The sequence below is a fragment of the Triticum urartu genome, chromosome 5A (genome assembly GCF_056163025.1).
Source record: "Triticum urartu cultivar PI428250 chromosome 5A, HENAU_Tu73, whole genome shotgun sequence".
In the NCBI taxonomy this organism is placed as follows: domain Eukaryota; kingdom Viridiplantae; phylum Streptophyta; class Magnoliopsida; order Poales; family Poaceae; genus Triticum; species Triticum urartu.
In genome coordinates this window covers 366,702,529-366,726,790 of record NC_141877.1, presented here as the reverse complement: position 1 = coordinate 366,726,790, position 24,262 = coordinate 366,702,529, and the positions used below count along the sequence as shown (strand labels likewise).

General features: G+C 46.7%; 1 non-coding gene and 3 pseudogenes across 1 annotated transcript; 3 read left to right on the top strand and 1 right to left on the bottom strand.

Annotated features, from left to right (window-relative positions):
• The first annotated feature begins 11,226 nt into the window (after nt 1-11,226).
• LOC147971415 (signal recognition particle RNA) lies at nt 11,227-11,520 on the top strand. The gene has a single exon (XR_015605309.1).
• A 503-nt stretch (nt 11,521-12,023) lies between these two features.
• On the top strand, nt 12,024-12,221 carry LOC147971414 (signal recognition particle RNA; annotated as a pseudogene).
• An 801-nt stretch (nt 12,222-13,022) lies between these two features.
• LOC147971413 (signal recognition particle RNA) lies at nt 13,023-13,220 on the top strand (annotated as a pseudogene).
• Nucleotides 13,221-15,689: 2,469 nt separating this feature from the next.
• On the bottom strand, nt 15,690-18,306 carry LOC125507028 (F-box/kelch-repeat protein At1g55270 pseudogene; annotated as a pseudogene).
• Between the last annotated feature and the right edge of the window lie 5,956 nt (nt 18,307-24,262).

The following is a 24,262-nucleotide window of genomic DNA, read 5'->3' as shown; positions in this document are numbered from 1 at the left end:
ATCCATCGAAGAACATGGTCCAGTGCTCCGAGTGAACTTGAGTCGGAAGTTGCTGTTCAATCCACTCGGCGACGAAATCTGCAATTGCTTGGGACTTGGTAGCCTTCTTTGCTTCAAACTTGATATCTAGGGGAAGGAGTTCAATCGCCCACTTAGCCACTCGACCAGTTGCATCTCTGTTGTGCAAAATCTCTGATAGTGGAGCGTCGCTGACGACTGTAATGGAATGGTCAGAGAAGTAGTGCGCAACCTTCTTCATGGTCATGTAAATCCCATATACGAGCTTCTGGTAATGGGGATATCTTTGCTTCGAAGAAGTCAAAACTTCAGACACATAATATACTGGGCGCTGAACTCTGAAGGCCTTTCCTTCTTCTTCTCGCTCGACCGTAAGTACTGTACTGACAACTTGTCCCGTGGCCGCAATGTAAAGCAGCAGAGGCTCTTTACTGATTGGGGCAGCAAGCACCGGCTGGGTGGAGAGTAGAGCTTTGAGCTCTACAAACGCTGCGTCAGCTTCTGGAGTCCACTCGAACTTGTCAGACTTCTTCATCAGTCGGTAAAGAGGCAACGCCTTTTCACCGAAACGAGAAATGAATCGACTTAGAGCGGCCAAGCAACCTGTAAGCTTCTGGACATTGTGTACACGCACAGGGCGCTTCATCCGGAGTATGGTGCCAACTTTCTCGGGATTGGCGTCGATTCCTTGTTCGGAAACGAGAAAACCGAGTAACTTTCCACCTGGAACTCCGAATGTGCACTTTGATGGATTGAGCTTGATATCGTATCCCCTGAGGTTAGCAAAGGTTTTGGCAAGGTCAGTCAGTAGGTCGGAACCTTTCCGTGACTTAACCACAATATCGTCCATGTATGCTTCTACGTTCTGACTGATCTGAGTGAGCAAACACTTCTGAATCATCCTCATGAACGTGGCTCCAGCATTCTTGAGGCCGAAGGGCATGGTGACATAACAGAAGCACCCAAATGGGGTGATGAAAGCCGTTTTGATCTCGTCGGGTCCATACAGACGGATCTGATGGTACCCTGAATAAGCATCTAGAAAAGACAAACGCTCACACCCCGCGGTCGAGTCCACTACCTGGTCGATGCGGGGGGGAGGGAAATGATCTTTCGGGCAGGCCCGATTGATGTGTTTAAAGTCAATGCACATGCGAAGTGACTTGTCCTTCTTGGGGACCATGACAACATTGGCGAGCCACTCGGAGTGGTAAATCTCTCGGATGAACTCCGCTGCTAAGAGCCGAGCCACCTCCTCGCCAATAGCTTTCCTCTTCTGGACGGCGGACCGTCGAAGATGTTCTTTCACAGGCTTGAACTTCGGGTCGACTCATAGACGGTGCTCAGCCAGCCCCCTGGGAACTCCAGGCATGTCAGAAGGCTTCCATGCGAAGATGTCCCAGTTCTCACGGAGGAACTGGATGAGCACTTCTTCCTATTTGGAGTTGAGCGTCGTTGAGATGTGAGTCGGAGCAGCGTCGGGGTCAGTCGGGTGAATGTGAGCTGGCTTAGTTTCACCGGACGACTGAAAAGCAGATTCTGAAGCAGGCTTCTTGGCTCGTAGCAATTCACTCGGATCAGCAGTCTTCTAGTACTCTTGTAGCTCAACAACTGCCATCTGAGCGTCAGCAATCTTCGATCCTTTCTGAAAACACTCTTCTGCTTTCTTCCGATTGCCGGTAACGGTGATCACACCTCTGGGGCCGGGCATCTTCAACTTGAGATACACGTAGCACGGTCGAGCCATGAAGCGTGCATAAGATGGCCGGCCCAGAATAGCATGATAAGCACTTTGGAAGTCCACAACCTCAAATGTCAACTTTTCCTTGCAGTAATTCTTTGAATCACCGAAAACCACGTCGAGAGCAATCTGGCCGAGTGACTCGGCTTTCTTTCCAGGAATGACTCCATGGAAGCTCATGTTGCTGGCGCTGAGCCTGGACATCGGAATGCCCATCCCTTTCAATGTTTCAGCATACAATATGTTCAGGCCACTGCCACCATCCATCAGGACTTTGGTCAGTTGAGTGCCTTCGACAACTGGGTCGACCACCAAAGCTTGCCTCCCAGGGGTGGCAATGTGCGTAGGGTGATCGGACTGGTCGAATGTGATGGCAGTCTGAGACCACTTCAGATAACTGGGTGTCGCCGGAGCAACCATATTCACCTCACGGTTAATGACTTTCAATCGACTTTTGCTTTCGACATCAGCAAAAATCATCAGGGTGGAATTGATTTGGGGGTATCCATCATCGCTATCTTCCTTGTCTTCAACTCTGTCCGACTCTTTTTCCTTATCTTTGGGCTGTTTGCCCTGAAACTGCTGGATCAGGAGCCGGCACTGTCGAGTGGTATGCTTTGGGTAAATAAAATTACCATCTTCATCTTTCTTGTTGTGGATGTGACATGACAGATCCAAAACATCATTTCCATCTTGTTCCTTGACTTTCTTGGGCTTCCAGGGGCCTTTGGGTTTTCCCTTGAAATTTCCCTGGGTTACGGCCAGGGCCTCCCCAGGGGCGGCTGGCTCGGCCTTCCGCTTCTGCTTCCGACTGGAATTGCCTCCGGTTTCCTGGGCGACTGCTTTCTGCTTGCCACTCCGGAGTCGATCTTCATCTTCTCCGTTAGCGTATTTGGTGGCAATTTCCATCATCCGATTCAGGGACATTTCTCTGGTCCGACCGAACTTCAGGTTCAACTCTCTGTTCTTGACGCCTTCTTTAAAGGCACAAACTGCTTGGTGATCCGGTACGTTCTCAACTGTGTGATGCAAAGTGATCCACCTCTGGATGTAATCCCTCAGAGTTTCACTCGGCTTCTGCATGCAAGACCGCAATTCTGTAAGGCCTGCGGGTCGCTTGCATGTTCCCTCAAAGGTTGTGACAAATGCTGATTCAGCCACGCTCTGGCCGAGCCCTCTAACAGGAGAGGCAAATGCTTCATGGCCACCTCATCATTGCCACCGCCAATCTGTACAGCCACTCGGTAATCTTCGAGCCAAGTGTCAGGTTTAGACTCACCGGTGAACTTGCTGACTCCAGTCGCCAACCGAAAGTTGGGAGGAATCACTGCGGCCCTGATGGCTTGACTAAAACACTCTGGCCCTGAAACACGTACTCTGCTGCTGGCGGGCGCATCTCTGTTCTGGCCTTCCCGATGAGCCATGTTCCTGTCAACCAAACCTTGAACGAGGATAGATCTCGCGTCAAAGCCTGGGTCCTTGGGGTCGACTGGAATCCTCTGCCCAACGCTATGAGGGCGCCTGTCATCTCGATGTCGAGGCGCATATGACCCACTCCTCGGGGGAGGGGTTGGCACTCGACGTCGATCATCACGATCGGATCGGTGATCATACTGCTCATTCCTTCTGTACTGATCATGCCGGTCACCACGTCCCTCACGCCTCGGGGGCGACCTCGGGCTGTGAGCCGACTGGACTGTATCTGTTGCAACGGATCGACTGTGGATCCTATTCCGCGACTGAGAAATAGCGGAATTCTAGTTTCCCGCCGCCCGGAGCAACGCTCTGATCTGCAACAAGCCCCTGCCAGCCTCTGACTGGGAGGGCTGAATCGATTCTGCTATACGGGCCACGGCGGCCAAATTCTGAACTGGGGTTCGGTATACCTGCGTCGGCGGGAAGAGCTGGCTTCGACTAGACTCGGGAGCCCGCTGACGCGCTTGCTCGTCGAGTGCTCGCTGGAGATTCTCCAGTCGAGTGCACTCGGCCAAGTTAGCCAAGCGCGCGTCCTCCAAGGCCCGGGCCTCGGGGGTCTCTCCGACGATAGGAGTGCGGAGTGCATCCATGTTCCGGCGGCGAAGCTCCTCTCGTTGTAATGACGTGAGAGGTTCGGGGAGATACTCATCGTGGGGATGCGACGGGTCGCCCCCACCCGCGCCTCCATCAGCGCGAGGGAAACTGGGAGGACTGTGCGTTCCATCGACCGCCAGAATCTCAGCCGCTGGGTCGCTGCTGTCGCACTTGGATGCGGTCTCCGCGGAGCCAGTCGAACAGGCTGCAGAGGGATTCGTCGGGCTCGATTGCCGCGACTTGCGGGGCGGCCGACTGGCGAGCCACGGCATGCCTCACCCACCTCTGAAGTATCGACCGACCGGAGCGCTTGCGCTGGTGGGAGACAGAGCGGGGAGACGATACGGGGGCCGACCGATACTGGGTCGACGGCTGCCGCAGGAGGACGCCACGAACGCATGCGCGGAAATGCGTCGCACCGCGGATGGGGAGTGCGTCGATGTCGAGTGGCGCCTCCTGAAGCCAGGCGGAGTCGTCGGCGATGAACGTGAGCGCGCCGAGGCGGATCTCGCGGCCCTCCACCAAAACTCCGCACGAAACCATGATCAAAGGGATCGGAAAAATCGCAACTTCTCCAATCAGGCGCTAAGATTCCGGCCCCATGGTGGGCGCCAACTGTCGTGGTTCTAACTCTGACAGTGATGTAGGGGGGTAAGTATGGAGAGGCAAGATCTCAGCTATGGAGAAGTTGTAAGCATGCAAGGTTTACGAGTTCGGGCCCTTCTCGGAAGAAGTAATAGCCCTACGTCTCGGAGCCCGGAGGCGGTCGACTGGATTATGCGCGTGTGAATTACAGGGATGCGAACCCTTCATACTGAGGAGGGGGGTGGCTTATATAGAGTTCGCCGGCCCCCTCCTGCCCTCAGTAATGCAGGGTTTTAAGGTACATTTAAGGTCGAGCGTTACTGGTAACGCCCCTAATAAGGTGCTATAATGACCATAAAGACTACTTAACAGCTAACCGTTTGCCTGCAGAGTGACTATAGGCCTCCTGGTAGTCGAGTGGTTGGCTTCATGGTTGAGTGATGGCTTCTTGGTCGACTGTCTTGAACCCGTCGAGTGGGATACCTTCAAGTCGATTGAAAGGTGACTTCTCCTAGGGATGCCCCAGGGTAGGGCTCTTTGGACAGGCCCGTGCCCCTACCCTAGGTACATGGCTTCATCACATCTTGCCCATTGCAATGAAATGCCACAAACTTCGGGTTCTAATGTTGAGACAACAAAAGAGAAATGAGATATCCTTACTGCAAACATCTCTCTTCTTCCTCTTCCATCACACGCCACACCTACCGACTCACCACGCTCCATGCCGGAGCAAAGACAGGAGGGCAGAGGGGCTCCATCACGGCGCAGCGGCAAGAGTTCTTGCTGGTGCCTGAAGGACGCGGACCGGGGTATGGAGAGAAGCGCGGCCAGGTGAAGTCCGTACGGATGGCCAGACGTGGTCGGCCAAGCGAAGCCCATGCGGGTGCCACGATGCGCCGCGGGCAAGCGGCGGTTCGTTGCTGGTGCCGAGACAACGCGGACTGGGGTGTGGAGGGCAGCGCGGATGGATGGTCGGAGGTGGCCGGCCAAGCAAAGCCCATGCGGGTGCGAACGATGCACTATAGGCGTCTGACGGTTCCGTCCAGGTGCGGCACGATGGCGCGGCATCCAGCCCCATCGAAGCGTCAAGGTCGCTTGCGCGAAGCTCAATTTCGTGGCCGCAAAGCCCGCAACTCGACTAATTAGAAGAGAATAGTGGGAAGACTGAAGATGCATCATCAGGTTCTAGGCTCCTTGTGTAGTTAAGTTGCCTCCTTTATTACGAAGAGGAAACGCCGGGTCACTTCGGTGTCAAGGATGGCTATGTATATCCACGATTTGTTGGTTTTTTATTTGAATGATGTAGCAGGTTTTTTAATTAAAAAGTTGTCACATTTTTGCTGTGGGGGCGCATGCATGGCTGTTACTGTTGGAAAAGGCAATAAGATCGCTGATGTGGCATGTGTGATGATGTGGATGGGCTGCATGTTGAGATAAATCAAGTTGTGGGGATGAATCTTTTAGGTATATAGGATAACTCGATTACATGATAAATCTCATCTAACCCATCACCGTTCAGCAAGCCTATGATGGAATTACTCACGCACGGCGGTGAGCATCATGAAATTGGTTATGGAGGAAGGTTGATGATGACGATGGCGACGGATTCCCCTCTCCAGAGCCCCGAACGGACTCCAGATCAGCCCTCCCGAGAGAGTTTAGGGCTTGGCGGCGGCTCTGTATCGTAAAATGCGATGAATCCTTCTATCTGATTTTTTCTCCCCGAAAGTGAATATATGGAGTTGGAGTTGAGGTCGGTGGAGCGTCAGGGGCCCCACGAGGCAGGGGGCGCGCCCCCACCCTCGTGGACAGGGTGTGGGCCCCCTGACGTGGATCTTTTCGCCAATATTTTTTATACATTCCAAAAATAATCTCCGTTAATTTTCAGGTCATTCCGAGAACTTTTATTTTGCACAAAAATAACACCATGGCAATTCTGCTGAAAATAGCGTTAGTCCGGGTTAGTTCCATTCAAATCATGCTAGTTAGAGTCCAAAACAAGGGCAAAAGTGTTTGAAAAAGTAGATACGACGAAGACGTATCAGGACCGACGGAGGAAGAACGAGCTATTGTCTGTCAACTATGGGAAGCCCTTCACCAGGAGGAGATTTGGCTGCGGCAATGTTTGCGAGTGCCGTGGCTACGTGAAGGTGACCGCAACACATCTTACTTCCAAGCACAGGCGGCGCAATGGAAGGGAATGAACAGAATCCGAGGGCTGCATCGGCAAGATGGTACAATTTGTGCTAGTGAAGCCGAGGATAAGAGTGAGGTTCAACGTTTCTATCAAAACTTATACGAATCCTAGGGATTCTCTGATGCAACCGAACTTCTTAATCATGTGCCAGCCAAGGTATCTTTGGACATGAATGTACATCTTACAAAGCCATATACTGTGGCGGAAGTGCGCTCGACTCTCTTTCAGATGGCTCCTTCTAAAGCTTCAGGAGTAGATGGCTTTACTGCCGGCTTCTACCAACGACATTGGAGTTTAGTTTGTAATGATGTTACCCGACCAGTGCTAGATTTTTTGAACCGAGGTGGGCTACCATCAGGTCTAAACGATACTTCCATCACTTTGATCCCGAAGGTATGACACCCCAGTCAATTTCTCAATATAGACCTATAGTTCTCTGTCCGGTTTTGTATAAAATTGCCGCCAAATGCATTACTAATCGGTTGAGATCAGTTTTGATTATCAGTGAAGAGCAAAGTGCTTTTGTTCCCGGACGCTTGATTACTGACAATGTCTTAGTGGCATACGAAAGTGTGCATACAATGAAGAAAGGGAAAAATTATACTTGTGTTGTCAAGCTAGACATGATGAAGGCCTACGACAGAGTTGAATGGCATTTTCTGGAGGCCATTTTAATACGTCTAGGTTTCAACATGGTCTTTGTCCGACTGATCATGAAATGTGTATCTTCAATACAGTTTTCTGTTCTGTCAACGGAGAACCGCTACCCTATTTTACTCCCCCCCCCCCGTGGATTCAGACAAGGGGATCCGGTTTCGCCGTATCTATTCTTAATATGTGCTGAAGGTTTCTTCTCTCTCCTCAAGTACCATGATGGTGGATATATTGACAGAGATATTAGAGTCAGCTACAGGCTACCTTGGGTCACACATCTTTTATTTGCAGATGATAGTAGCTTGATCTTCATTGGTGCAACCAACCAAAGTGCTGTAAGACTGAATGAGATTCTTCGAATTTATGGAGAAGCCTCGGGGCAGTGTGTCAACCGTGAAAAGAGTTCAATTTACTTCAGTTCAAATACACCAGCTCAGTTGAGGCAACAGCTGAAAGCCATCGTAAACATCACAGTGGAGGCGTTTAACGAGCGCTACTTGGGCCTCCCCACCACTGTTGGACGTATTTCGAGTGGGACTTTTGATCACATCGGGGAGAGGGCCCGTGGTAAAATGCAGGGATGGTATGAGAAGCTACTGGCATGTGAAGGGACGTGAAACACTACTAAAGTCAATGGTTCAGACAATTCCCTCGATGAGTACTTTTCTGCTCACTAAGAAGGTTTGTAAGAGTATGACTTCTCCCATGGCAAAGTATTTCTGGAGCAGTTCTCTTGACAAGAATGCTATGCACTGGGTTTCTTGGAAAAAATTTGCGACACCCAAGTGCAAGGGAGGCATGGGTTTTCGTGAACCCCATCAATTCAATCTTGCACTATTTGGGAAGCACGGATGGAGGTTCTTAACTAACCCGGATTCTCTATGTGCAAGAGTTTTGAAGGGACGTTACTTCCCTGACACAGATTTCATGCATGCAACCGTTCCCAAATCAGCAGCTCCTACTTGGAAAGCGATCATTGTGGGCAGGGAAGCGTTGGAAGCAGGTTTAATAAAAAGAGTGGGAGACATGACTTCCATCAACGTCTGGACAGATAAATGGATTCCCGGAACTATCTCTTTATCCCCTATGGTGAAGCCGCTAAACACCAATGTTTAGTTGGTTTCAGACTTGATTGATGTCGATAATTGGTTGTGGCGGCAAGATCTTGTGCGCTCAACATTCATCACACCAGACACTGGTGACATTCTCAATATACCCATTAGGCGTGGGGGGTGATGATTCATATGCTTGGGCCTTTGAAAGATCAGGCAACCACACTATTAAATTGGCATACCAAAACGAGCGTCAAGCTCTAGAAGAAGGAACGACTACCGGCACCTCAGGAGATGAAAAATAGATGTGGAATGCTCTGCGGATACTCAAAGTTATCCCAAAAGTATGCGTGTTCTGGTGGAGAGTACTGAGAGGGATCCTTCCAGATGAGTGCACTCTCAAACACCGTCACATTGCAGTTGTGGATCGATGCAATGTTTGCTTAGCAAAGGAGGAAGACCTCATGCACGCTCTGATTTTATGCTCTCATGCACAACGCTTCTGGGAGGAAGCTTATGCTTGGTTCGGCTTCAGACTGCCTCGTTTACACCCGGATTCTTGGGCTTGCGATATTCTATGTGATACACATTTTGCAGAGGAAGATCGACCAAAAATAATCACCATTATGTGGACAATATGGCACTCTCGCAATCGTATCAAGAATGGAAAGGAAGAGACCCGACTACGGCTCTCAGAACTACCAAGGGGGCACTCGCGCTCCTTGAACTCCCACGGAACCTCTCTACGGTTCTGTCGGGGCATGGCTGGAGGCCACCGGAACCAGGAGTCATCAAGATCACTACTGATGGGGCTCTAAATTTTGCTGATAGAAAAGGCGGTGCGAGCGGTGTAGCATGCTCCTCGTCAGCACTGTTGGGAGCCTGGAGCAAGCCATACGTGGGTATCTTAGACCCACTGATCGTCGAAGCTTTATCGCTACAAGAAGGAGCTCCTTTTGCGACACTTCGAGGTTACTCACATGTGATCATGGAGGTGGGCTGCGTGGAGTTGGTGTCACTCTGGAACACTCGCCACAATTCTCGCTCAATTGTGGCTCCCATCTTAGAAGAAATAGGAGAGCTAGTTTATAATCTTTTTGTTTTTGAGATTCAGCATGTAAACCGGTCGGCTAACTTACCGGCACATCTATGTGCAAAGCGTGCTTGTACCCTGAATATGACCGAGTGTTGGCTCGACAAAACTCCATCTTTCCTGGTAACCAGCTTGCTGGCTGATTGTCCAGAGAATACTTTCATGGAATAAAGCTCTCTGATTTGATCGCAAACAAAACAAAACGTACATCCAGCCTTCATAGGACATAGGGAGGACACGAGAGCGATGACCAAGTGGCACACTTTTTTTTCCTTAACACAAGTGGCAGCATGGCACGAGTTGATTAGCTCTACAGTTCACACATAGTACTCCCGAATCTTTTGGATTTGGATAAATTTTAGGAGGTGTTTGTTTCAGTGAGAAACCTCCGTTACCTGTTTGCGGGGTAAACGAAAAATGTTACAAGTGTTTGGTATGCGCACGACGTAATTGGATGCCTCCGTAAACAATTGCAAGTCAGTTTTAGATCGATATCACCCACTCCCCTCCGTAAATGCTGGCGATACCGCACCTCTCCTCCCATGATTCGCTCGTCCTTGACCTGCGCCGCCGCCTCCCCTTCGACTCCGGCGCTGGCGCCGGCGCCTTCTAGATCCCCTTCCAGCCCCCTCTCCATCTCCCTCGATCCTCCTCGTCTAGCGCGCACCGCCGCTTGGTAGCCATCGCCGCCGCCCCTGGTCGCCGCCCTGTTCCCTGCCGCCCCAGCTCCACCTCGTCGCCGGACTGCAAGGTACAGGCTCCGTCCCTCCTCCTCCTGTCCTCGCTCCTCCGTCCTCCTTTGTTGCCTGCTCTCCTTCCCATCCCTTGTCTGCTCTCCTTTTCAGCCACCGGCCACTGGCCACGACGACCTCGAAGCAGACACCGTAACTCGATTCCTTTACAGGCGTGAACCAAACAAAACAGAGTTTTTCCAGTACATCCCTGTTACCAGCGTTATCTAATTCCTTTACCATTCACGTTACCAGTCTCCAATCTAAACACCTCCTTAGGGAAATGCAATATGCAACGTACGCAAGCAGCAAGTAACCCAAGATGTTCCTCTGTTAAGGTACAAAGAAGATGACGAATCAGAAAGCATCAAGCCATCAAGAAAACGAGACCCACTATGTTCTGTACACGTATATGGTCCATACGATGCAGGAGTCACACGATACGAAACTACTTCACAGCCGATCCACCATGCACGATACATGAACGATTGACCATCTGATGGATGTGATGCACTTGGTTCCTTGATTCGATGGCTGGATGTGAACCATCGTGCACAAATCGTGCGTGGAGTGTCGTGTGTATAGCAGCGTTGCACACGATATGTATTTTCCTCGCTAAAAACTGCGCCGAGCCAGCTAATCGATGGATGCATCGCGCATGTGCCCTGAGTGACCCATATCTTTACGTAAATCATGCAAAGTTTTTTTTACGTAAATCATGCAAAGTTCATCGCTGGGGCCGGGGCATCACAAAATTAGGTTTAGCAGAAAATTTGTGTAGGTAAACGAATATACTACTTGGCTGAAGGTCCATGTTTATTTGTCACATTTCACAAATTGGGTAAATTTGATTAAAAAACAAATTGGGTAAAATTAAACTTTAACAGGAAGCTGGTTGCAGAGGCCTGCTGGAAGTGGGCCGACGCATTCTGGAGCATACGAGGCCGCCCAGTGTTTGGCTGCAGAGCACCAGTTTTGCACTCACTGTGTAGTCGCTCCACCGTCCATTCCACCCTTTTTAGTCCCACCTCGCTAGTCTACAAGCACAAGCACCAGCTTAAATACCGGGCTGAACGATCATTTTCGCCGAGCTCAGTCACGAGAGCTCGTCACCCATGTGGGAGCATTAAGGTGGTGTGGATGTTTGGGGTGGGCTTTGGGCCCTGGGCTTGTGTTGTAATATTGCTGGCCTGCCCATTCCAAGTTGGTAGTGGGCTGGGGGCTGTTGCGAAAGCTACGGCCTCTCTGTCTCTGAAGTGGCCGCGTTAGGCTGGTCTCACGGAGCAGCGCTCACTGTCCGCTCCTAACGGTGGAAGGATAACAGGCCGCTGCTGGGCCCGCTCTGGCTCAAAGCCCTTCCATAACAAACCACCATTTTTTTAATATGAAAATTATTTCAGTGGCTTATATAATCAATATGATTTAATTTCTATCCATTTAAAGAAAAATCACAGATTCAAACTTGGAGCACTTGGCATTTGTTGGCAATGAAACAATTTTTTTTGTTTATGTAATGAAAATTATTTCAGTGGCTCAATCTCATATATTTTAATTTTCTATTCATTTAATTGCCAATCTCATATGTTTTTTCATTTAATAAAAAATCACAGACACACAGATTCAAACTTGGAGCACTTGGCAATGAAACCATCATATTTTATTTATGTAATGAAAATTATTTCAGTGGCTCAATCTCATATATTTTAATTTTCTATTCATTTAATTGCCAATCTCATATGTTTTTTCATTTAATAAAAAATCACAGACACACAGATTCAAACTTGGAGCACTTGGCAATGAAACCATCATATTTTATTTATGTAATGAAAATTATTTCAGTGGCTCAATCTCATATATTTTAATTTTCTATTCATTTAATTGCCATTGGGCCTGGGCTTGTGTTGTAATATTGCTGGCCTGCCCATTCCAAGTTGGTAGTGGGCTGGGGGCTGTTGCGAAAGCTACGGCCTCTCTGTCCCTGAAGTGGCCGCGTTAGGCTGGTCTCACGGAGCAGCGCTCACTGTCCGCTCCTAACGGTGGAAGGATAACAGGCCGCTGCTGGGCCCGCTCTGGCTCAAAGCCCTTCCATAACAAACCACCATTTTTTTAATATGAAAATTATTTCAGTGGCTTATATAATCAATATGATTTAATTTCTATCCATTTAAAGAAAAATCACAGATTCAAACTTGGAGCACTTGGCATTGTTGGCAATGAAACAATTTTTTTTGTTTATGTAATGAAAATTATTTCAGTGGCTCAATCTCATATATTTTAATTTTCTATTCATTTAATTGCCAATCTCATATGTTTTTTCATTTAATAAAAAATCACAGACACACAGATTCAAACTTGGAGCACTTGGCAATGAAACCATCATATTTTATTTATGTAATGAAAATTATTTCAGTGGCTCAATCTCATATATTTTAATTTTCTATTCATTTAATTGCCAATATCATATGTTTTTTTATTTAATAAAAAAATTCAGTGGCTCAATCTATATGTTTTTCCATAACAAACCACCATTTTTTTAATATGAAAATTATTTCAGTGGCTTATATAATCAATATGATTTAATTTCTATCCATTTAAAGAAAAATCACAGATTCAAACTTGGAGCACTTGGCATTTGTTGGCAATGAAACAATTTTTTTTGTTTATGTAATGAAAATTATTTCAGTGGCTCAATCTCATATATTTTAATTTTCTATTCATTTAATTGCCAATCTCATATGTTTTTTCATTTAATAAAAAATCACAGACACACAGATTCAAACTTGGAGCACTTGGCAATGAAACCATCATATTTTATTTATGTAATGAAAATTATTTCAGTGGCTCAATCTCATATATTTTAATTTTCTATTCATTTAATTGCCATTGGGCCTGGGCTTGTGTTGTAATATTGCTGGCCTGCCCATTCCAAGTTGGTAGTGGGCTGGGGGCTGTTGCGAAAGCTACGGCCTCTCTGTCCCTGAAGTGGCCGCGTTAGGCTGGTCTCACGGAGCAGCGCTCACTGTCCGCTCCTAACGGTGGAAGGATAACAGGCCGCTGCTGGGCCCGCTCTGGCTCAAAGCCCTTCCATAACAAACCACCATTTTTTAATATGAAAATTATTTCAGTGGCTTATATAATCAATATGATTTAATTTCTATCCATTTAAAGAAAAATCACAGATTCAAACTTGGAGCACTTGGCATTGTTGGCAATGAAACAATTTTTTTTGTTTATGTAATGAAAATTATTTCAGTGGCTCAATCTCATATATTTTAATTTTCTATTCATTTAATTGCCAATCTCATATGTTTTTTCATTTAATAAAAAATCACAGACACACAGATTCAAACTTGGAGCACTTGGCAATGAAACCATCATATTTTATTTATGTAATGAAAATTATTTCAGTGGCTCAATCTCATATATTTTAATTTTCTATTCATTTAATTGCCAATATCATATGTTTTTTTATTTAATAAAAAAATTCAGTGGCTCAATCTATATGTTTTTCCATAACAAACCACCATTTTTTTAATATGAAAATTATTTCAGTGGCTTATATAATCAATATGATTTAATTTCTATCCATTTAAAGAAAAATCACAGATTCAAACTTGGAGCACTTGGCATTGTTGGCAATGAAACAATTTTTTTTGTTTATGTAATGAAAATTATTTCAGTGGCTCAATCTCATATATTTTAATTTTCTATTCATTTAATTGCCAATCTCATATGTTTTTTCATTTAATAAAAAATCACAGACACACAGATTCAAACTTGGAGCACTTGGCAATGAAACCATCATATTTTATTTATGTAATGAAAATTATTTCAGTGGCTCAATCTCATATATTTTAATTTTCTATTCATTTAATTGCCAATATCATATGTTTTTTCATTTAATAAAAAAATTCAGTGGCTCAATCTATATGTTTATTGAAAAATCTGACTATCTTCCCTGCAAAACAAAACAAATACGAACATGCTTCTAGTTGACAAATACAAATATACAAACTCGAAGCACTTGACAATGAAACCGTCATATTTTATTTATGTAATGAAAATTATTTCAGTGGCTCAATCTCATATATTTTAATTTTCTATTCATTTAATTGCCAATCTCATATGTTTTTTCATTTAATACAAAAATTCAGTGGCTCAATCTATATGTTTATTGAAAAATCTGACTATCTTCCCCGCAAAACAAAACAAATACAAACATGCTTCTAGTTGACGAACACAAATATTCAAACTCGAAGCACTTGGAAATGAAATCGTGATATTTTATTTGATTTAGTGATTTCTTTTTCAGTGGCTCAATCTCATATGTTTTTGTTTTTCTATTTTCTGAAATTATTTCAGTAGCTCAATTTTATTTGTTTAATGTCTATTCATTTAATTTCCAATCTCATATGTTTTTTATTTAATAAAAAAATAAGTTAGTAGCTCAATGTCATATGTTCAATTTCTATTCATTTCATAAAAAACTAAGTATCTTTATCACCAAAAAATAAATACATTTGAACATGTTTCCACTTGATAAACACACATATTCAAACTTGGAGCACTTGGCATTGAAAAATATGGGCCTTTAAAGAGAAAAGTATACTTTTCATTCCCCAACTATTGGCCGAATCTACATTTGGTCACTCAACTTTGAAACCGGATAACTTGCGCCCCTAACCACTGAAACCGGACAAGGTTCATCCATGGTCTCGATTTTGACTGTATTTGGTGCCAACTCACCCTGGATTTGACCATACTAACTCAAAATCACGTATTTTTTTAAATCCATGGACTTCTTTGAAATGCGTACTTTCTTCAAGTACGTATATTTTTTAAAAATCATGAACTTTTTTGAGATCTACATATCTTTTTCAAGTTCGTCCATTTTTTCAAATCCGCGTACTTTTTCCGAGGTCGCATATTTTTTTCAAATCCATGCACTTTCCAAATCCATGAACTTTTTTGAAATTCACATACATTTTTTCCAAATCCATTTATTTTTTGATGTTCACGCTTTTTTTCAAGCTCATGTATTTTTTTCAAATTCCCGTATTTTTTCAAGTGTGTGTACTGTTTTCAAGTTCATGTAATTTTTATAAATTCATGAAGATTTAAAAAACACGTGTGCATTTGAAAAAAAAGCGAACTTGGAAAAAGTACACGAATTTCAAAAAAGTTCATGGATTTGAAAACACATACGTGAATTTGAAAAAGTACATGAATTTTAGAAAGTTACAAGAACTAGGAAAAGCACATGGGTTTGAAAAATTAGGTACATTTTTAAGAAGTTCACGAATTTTCATAAGTATGCGAATTTGAGCCAACACGGCCAAAACGGGGGTGTGTCGGCACCAAAAACAGTCAAAACCGAGTCCAAGGATGAACTTTGTCCGGTTTCAGTAATTGGGGTGCAAGTTTCCGATTTCGGAGTTGAGGGACCAAATCTAGCCCCGCAAAAAAGAGGGACCAAATCTAGATTCGGCGAAGGGTTGCAAAACAAAAATTATACAATTCTAATCTTTAAATGATGATTTGCAATTTTTTACCACAAGTTTGCCATAAAAGACCTGTGCTGGCCCTCCCGGGCAAAAGTCTCCCACATGCAGGTACTATCAATCTCAATAAGCGTTGGTGGGTCATAGACATCAACAAGGGTAATGCTCATGTTATTACGGATAACACAGGGCTTTCCATCCAGTGAGACCAAAGCAGCCACGGCTTCAAAAGACCATGAGGTGCTCAGATGGCGTGTATAGTCCATGAATCTTGTCCACAATCCCGTGTCTGTGTGTTTGCATCATAAACTATTACTGTAGCTTACAGGTGTCCCGACAATCCACTAAACAAAAACGACCGTTAAAAGAAATGATCAGAATCCATAAGCCTGCAACCAGTTCATTACAAGTGGTTGATCACATGTTTGATGTCAGCAGATAGACCTCGCTCACAATCTGGCCGTGAGAATCATATCCTTATAGAAATATCGCTTTTGTAGCATATCTGGGGCAGGGTGCCACTTGTTTGTCTGAGTATTGTAAAATATAACATGTCTCGTAGATCTTCTTATTGAGTCTTTGCCATGAAAGTACAAATAGCAGTCACTAAGAACCGCGCAACCAAATCCCACGGCTTCCGAATACTTTGGTGGAACTGGAGGAAGCGACTTCAAGAGTTGATGCACTAGATCAAAGGCATGCCAAGATACGTTCTGATCACGACCCCTTTTGAAGACATGAACCCATTCCTCTACCATGCCAAATTTCTTCCGCAGTGAGTAATAATAATTCCCGTATAAAAGTCGGCTTCATCTTTTACAACCTAAACGAAGATTATGCCATTAGGTGCTTGACTCGAGGAACTCGCATCAGACATGAAATAGCCAGTTCATCAAGAAGGCCACCCAACAGTGGCCCCTGAGTTTGGCACCTCTTGTATGTTGTGGGAATTGTACCATGTATTAGTCATGTGCAAAGGCACGTATATATGATGTACAAGAGATGGGCCACGAGGAACCTCCTGACAGGCGATTAGGGTTTCGAGGGGAAAAAGCGGCGCACGACCGATCTCGATCGGCGGGGCGTGTCAGGGGCAGCGCTGGGATGGACTCGTCCGACGCTGGCAAGGAGAAGGCAGGCGCCCTCTCGCCACGGACGGCAAGGGCATGGCTGGAGGAGGCGATGGGCAAGATGGATCTGATGGAAGAGGAAGCCACACCGCTAGTGATCGGCGATGTCGACAATGATGAACCGACGATGTGGTCATTGACAGGGAAAGTTCTACATCGACACAAGTTCCACATCCAAACAATCTGCAATGCTCTTCGTCCTGCTTGGGGGAACCCTAAAGGCCCGACCTTTAGGCCGGCGGGGGAAAATATTTTTGTGGCGGAATTCACCACTAAGCGTGATCGCGATCGCGTGTGGGTTGGCAGCCCATGGCATATCAGTAAGCACGCAGTCATCCTATCCGAGTTCTCCGATTGCATGAAGCCTTCTGAATTACAATTCGATAGGCTGTAGTTGTGGTCCAGGGTTCCTAACTTGCCCTTCAATCTTCGGAACAAAAAACGGGGGCTGTCAGTGGCAAAACAAATTGATAAGAATGCTCAATGAGTGCAATTTGATCCAATGGGAGGATTTTTGAGGACACGAGTCACAATTGATGTCAGGAAACCTTTGCGAAGGTGGATCCTCATAGATTCAGCGGCTAGAGGCGGCCGTGATTGGTATGACATACAATATGAAAACGTCCCGAACTTCTGTTTTTCATGTGGCTGCTTGGGTCACTCGGATCTGCTTTGTCCGATGTCGGGGACTAGAGATGAGAACGGCGACCTCCCCTTCAAAACTAGTCTCCGTGCACCGGAAGACAAAAAGAGGACATCTTCAAATGGGAACTCGGGGGCGAGTCAGACTAATGCAAAATCAGGAGGAGGAAAGAATGAAGTTCCTGAATCCAGCTCTACGCGAGATGGCAACCCGGAGGTCACCTCGCCTAAGAAGAAGAATACTAATGGCAGGAATAAGAGGAAAGGTGGCCCTCCGAATCAGGTGTACAGAAAGGTGATTATGCCCTTGCTGACAATAGAAGAACATGTTGAAACCCACACCAATGCCTTAATCCAGCGTGATCCTGCGCCAGCAAGTCGAGAGGACAACATTGAGGGCGCAGAAGAAGAATGTGCGCCAAAAAAGAAAAGAGATACGCCAACGACGTCAAAGAACTCGGTAGGTGCTGCTAGTCAGCCCTGCCAGTCGTGATGAGCTGTTTGAGCCGGAACTGTCGGGGGCTTGCGAACCCCGAGGAAGTTCGAGAGCTTCGCAATGTGGTGAAGAAAGAAGGGCCCGAGCTGGTTTTTGTTATGGAGACAAAGATCAGAGGTAATCGAGTGGAGGATTTGCGGCATACTCTAGGGTTTGTAGGCAACTTTGCAGTGGACATTGACGGTCTTAGCGGAGGTATATGGCTGTTTTGGTCTAAAGAAGTGGATGTGGAACTTAAATCTTACAGTAAGAGCCACATTGATGTTTTGGTCCGGGATGGCTTACCGAGCTCAAATGCATGGAGGTTAACGGGGTTTTACGGAGCGCCGAGAGCAGCAGACCGTCATCACAGCTGACGTTTTCTAAGAACCCTACATGCCATTCCTCATGCAACATGGATGTGCATAGGCGACTTCAACGAAACTTTGTATCAAGACGAGCACTTTAGCCGATCAGCGCGCCCTGAGAGGCATATGAGAGATTTTCGGGAAGTCACCAGTGAGTGCGTGCTCCAAGATTTGGGGCGGTCGGGTGTTGCTTACACCTGGGACAATCGTCAGCCTAGAGACGCAAATGTTAAAGCAAGGATTGATAGGGCCTTTACCAACGATGAGTTTAGGCAGAGGTATGATCATACGCGGGTTCGGCATGTGTGTGCGGTGGAGTCCGATCATTGTTTTGTCATTATTGAGTTCAGAAACCACGCATTCTCACAGAGGCCGATTGGAGCCAAGCAGTTCCGTTATGAAAATGTTTGGCAGTCGCATCAGGATTATGAGACTTTAATAGCACAAACCTGGCGGGAGCAGACCCACAATCCTGGACTGCAGGGCATCATGGACTCATTGGGGGCTCTACAACATCAGCTTGAACCCTGGGGAGCCCGCGAATTTGGCATCCTGACAAGAACTGTTCGTAACCTTCAGAAATGACTTGACAAGCTACGTCAACACTCAGTGGGGCGAGGCCCATCAAACGAGGAGATAAGCATCATGAAGAAACTCATAGAAGCCCTTAGGCTCAAAGAAGTCTAGTTGAGGCAGCGGTCCCGAGTTCCGTGGCTCCGTGACGGTGACCGGAACACGACATATTTTCAAGCACAAGCTAGACGAGGAAAACGCACCAACTGGATAGTTGGTCTCAAAAGAGAGGATGGCTCTACCTGTGCAAATGAAGAGGAAGATAAGGCAGAAATCCAAGCATTCTACCAGACACTATATGACGCAAGGTGCTGGAGACACTAAAGCGTTATTATCGCATGTTCCAAACCTGGACACACCGGAGATGAATGAACTGTTATGTAAACCATACGAGCCACTTGAAGTCCACCGAGCATTATTTCAAATGGCGCCTTCCAAGGCGCCGGGGTGGACGGTTTCACGGCAGGTTTTTTCCAGCGTCATTGGAAGTTGCTACAAGATGAAGTAACTCCAGCGGTGTTGGCTTTTCTCAACGGAGGTGAACTACCAGTGGGGATCAACGACACGTCAATTACACTGATCCCTAAGGTACGTCACCCCCAGAGTATCTCACAATATCGTCCAATATCACTCTGCCCGGTTCTATATAAGTTGGCAGTCAAGGTCATTGCCAACCGACTACGCCTCACTACAAAAAAGACATCCGTGACATTTTGGGCCGAACAAATTTTTTTCTGTCATACTTATGACACTTCTATGATGATAATTGTGACAAAACCCGGTATCATCATAGATGTGGTGGGCTCCTACTTCTATGACAAAAATCATCACAGAAAATGGGATTTTCGTCCTGGGCAGGCCGGAGACGTACCTGCATGACATTCTTTGGGCCATCCATGACGGAGAAAACCGTGGTAGAAGCGAGGGCGAGGAAAATATCGGGGGAGTTCCCTGTTACGGTGGGTGGTCGAGGGCCGAGCGACGTGCGTTTCTCTCGTACGTACGCGTGTGTGTGCGAGGCGTTGGGCTCTAACTGAACCCGAGCGATTGCACTGCATACTACGCGTTACTGAACCCGAGCGATCGATCGATGGCTTTTAACTGAACCCGATCGAGCGATTCCTTCGCTACTGCTGCTAACTGAAGCCGATCGATGCTGCCTCTGGATGAACAGTGAGCGTTGTTGGGGGGGGATTTGGATGAACAGTTCCCGGTGGGGGTTGGATGAACATGAACCCGTGATAGTAGAGGCTGTTGCCGCTGGATGAACAGTACCCCGATCGATCGAGCCGGTGGATGAACAGGACCCCGTGAAGGGCTGGATGAACAGGACCCCGTGGAGGGCTGGTTGAACAGTAGCCGATGGAGGGCTGGTTGAACAGTAGCTAGTGGAGGGCTAGATGAACAATAGACCATGAAGGGGTGGTTGAACAGGACCCCATGGAGAGGGCTGGTTGAACAGTAGCCGGTGGAGGCTGGATGAACAGGAGCCCGTGGATGAATAGTCGTAGGTGGAGGCTGGAGGAGGTCGACGGTGGATAAACAGTAGCCCGTGGAGGCTGGAGGAGGTCGACGGTGGAGATGAACAGTATCCTGTGGAGTCCGTTTTGCGGTACGCCACACCCCTCCTAATGAACAGGACCTCCATTTCGACCGTAGCGCTCCAACACAAGTCCATTTCCCCCGTTTTGCGGTACGCCACACCCCTCCCGATCAACAGGACCCCGTTTCGACCGTAGGAGGTCTGTTTCCTCCGTTTTGCGGTACGCCAGACCCCTCCCGATGAACATGATCCCGTTTCGAATGTGGCCGGTCGAACACAAGGCCGTTTCCTCCGTTCCGCGGTACGCCAGGCCTCGTTTCCATCGCCTGTTCCGTCCAAGCCCTCCCGATGAACACGACGCATTCCGTTGCCTCCCCATGAACACGACGCATTCCGTTGCCTCCCCATGAACATGACGCATTCCGTTGCCTCCACATGAACACGACGACGACACTGTTTCTCCGTTTCGACCCAGCCATGTACACGAGCCCTGGCCGTACGTATGCGCGAGTAGGTGTTCGAGACCCCTCCCGTATGTACACATACATGGCCGGTCGAACACAAGGCCGTTTCCTTCGTTCTGCGGTACGCCAGGCCTCGTTTCCATCGGCTGTTTTGTCCAAGCCGGTTGGCTTTTGATGAACAACACATGTTCCTTGCCTCCCGATGAACACGGTGCATTTCGTTGCCTTCCCATGAACACGACAACGACGCAGTTTCTCCATTCCGACCCAACCACAACCATGTACACGAGCCCTGGCCGTACGTATGCACGAGTAGGCGTTCGAGACCCCGCCCGTCTGTACGTACGTGGCCGTATTTACTTTCTTGCACCCTGTCCGCTGTACGTACGTGTACATGCTACGTGCACGCCTCTACTACCACACATGCACGCCTCTACATCGACCATACACGTTCGCGACCAGAATGACAACGCTACGTATGCTTCGACCAGGTGGGTCCCGACTGTCAGGCACTACCTTGCGTGCGAAGATGTAGCTGGTGGGTCCCAACAGTCAGGGGGAAATGTTTTTTTTCATGAAATACAGTGGCTTGTCCGGTGGGTCCCTGCTGTCAGGTGGAGGAATAATTATTTTCCGCGTAATAAGGAGGCACTTCCTTGCTGCGGCCGTGGACTCAGCTGTCAGCCTCTCGACGTACAGTACTCTTCCAATAGAAGTCGGTCATTGACCACATTGACTACGCCGCGCCGAGAGCACCAAGGCAGTGGACGACGGCGAGGCCTGGGAAGGGGACGTCGCGGAGCCGGGGAAGACGCGACAGTGGATGCCCATGCGGAATGGAGTACGATGGTTCACTGGTTTGGCTATGGTGTGAGGATGCCGTCGCCGCAGGGCCTGGCCAGCGGTGGGAGTAGTAGGGGGTTGTGAGGCCTCCGCGGCAGCATAGCCGGCCACGGGAGGCAGTAGTAGGCGGCACGACCCGCGCTGCTTTGGGAGGCTGGAGCAAGAAGACCAGCGGTTGAAGAAGCATGACGGCCGTTGGATGGACATCGTACGGTCACAGTAGTTAGAATCGTTTATATTGACTAAGTTGACAAAGCCCTCGATACGCGTCAACTTAGTAGGCCCATAGGTCAGCCTCCGAAACGGTGCGCCCCAGATGTCAGGCGGAGGAATCATTTTTTGGGCGGGTGAAGCTAGAATATCCGAGATTAAAGAAGAAGCACGACATTCGTTGGATGGACATCCAACGGCCACTGTTGCTAGAACCGTGTGTTGACTATAAGTTGATAAAGCCTTGCATACGTGTCAAATTTTTTTAGGGGATGCGTCAACTTAGTAGGCCCACAAGTGTGTGGCAGAGAACTTATAGCCCATTTGAGATTTGTAAGAATGTACAGCCCATTTTTGAATCTAATGGAATTTACTACAGCCCATTTACAGTTTGTTAAAAGTACAACCCATTTTCTAGCTAGGACAACGATTAATAATTTCAACCAAACATTCAAAACATAATTCAATACAATTTCCCACATTTTGATAGGATCTGAAATATTTTTATCCCGAAATTTCTAATCAGATTAAATACAATTTCAATATAAATTTGTCTTACGTAAAAATCCAACGAAACATTGCGCGCGCAATAATTAATGAAATTAAAATTTTCAAAATCCAAAAATAATATTTTATAAACTAATTACGTGTTTGGTGCATTTTTTATAGTTACAACCCAGTTTTTATAATTACATCCCATTTATTATTTCTTAAAGCCCATTTTTTTGTTAAGCCTAATGCATCCCTCCTAGGAAAGATTTGCAGCCCAGCGGGGCGAAGAATAACAAGTTGACCTTGCCTGGTTATTCCTCAAAAAAAAGTATAGCCGGGCTAGCCATTTTGAGTTTGAAAAAAATTAATATCTAGGCTGGATATCTAGCCTGGGCTAGACGGGCCACAGCCTGCCCAGTTAATACCCCGCTCTCCTCTGAACAACAATGAAAACATCGCTCAAGAAAAACTCTGCAGTGCTCACACCTCAAAAACACACATATTGCTCGAGCTGCTTGGTCCTAGCTGTCGGCCGCTCCTTGTGCAATTCTCTCGTTTATTGACTACATGGGTTGACAATGGTGTGGGACCGTGATGTCAGGAAACCAGGAGGAAGCAAAAAAGATATAGTTGTACATAATAAGGAGGCACTTGCGTACGTACGGCCATGGCCCTAGTGGGTCCCTACTGTCATCCAGTCAAAATAAAGTCATCTCCTGAATCCTCATGTTCGTTGACCATGTTGACAATGCTCGGCACCACGGCGAGCGCAACAACTCCAAGGACGACGGAGAGGGCCTCGCAGGCCCTAGGGATGGTCTGATACAGCGCCCGCTGCTCATTCAGGAAGCCAGGATCATCGGACACCTATGAGCACATTCGAGAGACTGAGACAACATGAAACGGTAAGGCCGCGCTTGGGAGCTCTGGTTTATTTCACACCTATATTAAGATACAAGTGTAATTTACTCGTCATCGGAAACAACGCGTAAAATACATGCATAATGAAACCGAGGGTCTGGGGTCTGTAACAAAAACCGACGAGTTACACGTGTAATTTGAGAGACAAGTGTATATTTTATTAGTCAAAATCGACCAACTAAACGCTTCACCCGAGACCATCTTCAAGTGTTAGTTTTACAAGCGGTTTTGGTTGGAAAACGACGATCCAATCACGGCCTAAGATGATGAGTTGGTTGGAAGATCATATGATTTCACCTCTAACCTACCCGAGTTGTCGTATAGGCTATGAATGAAACATAAGACAATGAACTTCTTAAGCACAGAAAAAACAGAAGAGGATGATCTTTTTAATATGCAAATCATAAGCATTAGCTCAACATGCAAAACAATATGAAGCATTATTCTCAGGAGGCATGGTGAATAGCTCGTGATGCCGCATGCCACAGCATTCCAAGCTCAACTTTGCAATCAAACTCACAAGGCCTGTCATTACATACACAACATTCAGAACAAACTCTTAAAATACCTTACATAAGTCAACATTCATGTGACTATGCATCTCAGCAGAGTAAATATTTACTTCTGAACTGAAGACAGGAATAGGAAAAAACGATCAGCGTTGCTCACATCATAGGACGTCCCACTCAAAAATATCAAATGCATGTCTTCTGGCTAACATCAATGAGCAAAATTTGACAAGGTTTTCCAATTCCAATATATTAAACTAATGTCTTCTTGCTAACATCAATGATTAAACTTTGACAAGCTTTTCCCATTCAAAATATGTAATGCCTATGATTGTGGAACGGGCAGGGTTTATCATCTGATAGTCTGGTGGCTCAAGGTGACAACGAATGATTAGAGAACCATTCGATGTATTGTGCATTATGAAGTATTATGGAGGACACGAACCATCT